At 40.1% G+C, this 2,395-nt stretch overlaps 1 long non-coding RNA gene across 1 annotated transcript; it reads left to right on the forward strand.

Moving 5' to 3' along the window:
- The first annotated feature begins 370 nt into the window (after positions 1–370).
- LOC124293304 lies at positions 371–1,141 on the forward strand. Its single transcript, XR_006903224.1, has 3 exons — positions 371–477; positions 718–982; positions 1,070–1,141. It is a non-coding gene; the product is annotated as an uncharacterized LOC124293304 (long non-coding RNA).
- Positions 1,142–2,395: the final 1,254 nt, after the last annotated feature.

The following is a 2,395-nucleotide window of genomic DNA, read 5'->3' on the forward strand; positions in this document are numbered from 1 at the left end:
TCTAATTAATGCAATTTGTTTGAGAATCGTTTGAGAGGGTTTGAGAGTGAAGAAAAATCGTTTGAGAGTTAGAAGTTTTTCCGGAAAATTGATTTTAATTTTGGGTGTGAAGTTGGCCCCCATATTTTCTATCTCCTCAAAAAATGGACTTGGACGTTTAATTTTTTTTTAATCGTTTGAGAATCGTTCGAGAGAATTTGAGAGTAGAAAAAAACTGTTAGAGAGTTAATATTTTAATTGATATTAAATAATTATTTAATGTGCAATTTCCCCTAGGATTAGAGCACTTCCGGTGTGCGCATTGTGTGTGCGCACTGTATATGCGCAACATGTCTGCGCAGTGCGTCTGAAATCAGCTGTAGCGACCAAGATTGACGAAGAAATACGAATTTCGAGGATGCGGATTATCGTAAATCGAACGGGTACGAGATGGACATGGAGACGAAGCTGAGCAATTTTCTCTCAATGACACCAATGGTAAGCGAAGAATTGGATTAAACTATTGGAAAAAGACACGAGCGTCGAAAACGGGAAACTTGACGAAATCTTTTCAACACAGTGCAACAGAAAGTGAAATTTTTTATAGAACGCCAAAATTGATATTTACTGACAATGAATAATGCACTTATAATTGGAAGAAACGTAGAATGTCGATGGGCTTATAATATATGTCAGCGATGTTCCTGTTCGTCTATCCTAAGATTTCTGTGTTCTCAGATCTTGTAAATCTTGGACCGTGCTTGCAACGATCTTGCGAACGATCCATGTTACTCGGCTAGGCGTACCATCCCTTGTCGCATTTACAACGTAAATAAACTGTGTAGCTGTAGCTGTGTAGCTTTTGCGCAGCGAAAAAAATTGTGGGACAAACACAAGGCGAAATCTCGCAAACACAGACCCTCGATGGTCGTCTCGACGGACATCAGTTACGGGACGCACGTTTGCATGAAAAACAGTCCAATGTACCAACCGGGAGCGATCGGTAATTCGCAATTTTCTTAAAAAAAACCATTTTAATCGTTTTTTCGACATTTTCTTTCAATTTTATCGCTGGCTTGATCGTTTTCAGGCTTCACCATCGCCAACGGCGTTCCCAAGGTCAGTCAGCTGCTCTTGGCCGCCTGGAACCTCGATTCAACTTACCGTTTTCAAATTTTGCCCGCTGGGTCTCTCCACACCAGAGAATCTGTCGATAAATGCGAATCCAATGGAAACGCCAGTGCCACCGGCAGCAGCAAATCGAACCACAAGGAAACCGCAGATCATTTGGACATGCTGCCGTCTCCTTCGCCGGCCTCGAGCACGTGCAGCGATACCGGAAGCATCACCACGAGTCACAGTCAGTTTTTATCGATTTTTTGTTTCTTTTTCCGTCAAATCCTTCGAGTACACACTGGGTCATTTTGATCCGTTAAATTTTTTCTCTTCTGTTTCGTGAAAAAATGCATTCAGGCTCGCATAAATTCGCAACTAGAAAAAAGAACGAGGAATTCATGTTTTCCGGAATTGAATGATTTGAAAAACGTCTCGGATCAGATTGATCCACTGTGGACTTGAGGAGGTGTTTTTCTTTTTTTAAGCCCTTCGAGGACACATTGGGTCATTTTGACCCGAAGAATTTTTTCTCACCGGTCGTTTGGCATTGAATTTTGTTTTTCGTGAAAAATACATTCAGACCTATAAATTCGCTGAAAAAAAAACCAAAAGTTCATATTTTCCGGAATTGAACGGTTTGAAAAAAGCCTCGGGTCAGGTTGACCCGATGTGGACATGTAGGATGTTTGTGCAAAATGTTTGCATGTTTTGCGTGAAAAAAATATATTCAGGCCCATAAATTCGCAGCAAAAAAAAACGATTCACGTTTTCCGGATAAAAAAATCTTATTTTTCGGAATTCAACGATTTAAAATCCCCCTCGGGTCAGATTGACCCAAAGTGGACTTTTTGCTCCGCGCAAATTTATGGAGTTTGAAGAAAATTCAAATTTTGAGGTTAATTGAATTTTCCAGAACGCGAGAAACGTATGACCCCGAGGAGCGACGGTGAGACGGGTTCGATGACACCACACCGGCAACGCCAGTGGCCACGACACCTCATCAGACGTCGATATTGACGCTGAGCAGAGTTACACCAACGAGACATTTGGTATTTTGACATATTATGATGAAAAAAAAATCGAAATATAGAAAGTCACTCTTTTCAACTCCAATTTAAAAAAGGTTGATGACCCACCTAGCTCGAATACTTAGAATGAATTCTTACTTCAGAAGGAAGCATAAAGATACGACAATAAACAATCTTAATAGCCACTTATTATTAAATAATCGAACTTCTGTACACACTTTATTTTCTTTCCTTTTTCTTATTGCACTCTCGCTTTACTCATTTCTTCTTTT

Source organism: Neodiprion lecontei, chromosome 1 (genome assembly GCF_021901455.1).
Source record: "Neodiprion lecontei isolate iyNeoLeco1 chromosome 1, iyNeoLeco1.1, whole genome shotgun sequence".
Lineage (NCBI taxonomy): Eukaryota > Metazoa > Arthropoda > Insecta > Hymenoptera > Diprionidae > Neodiprion > Neodiprion lecontei.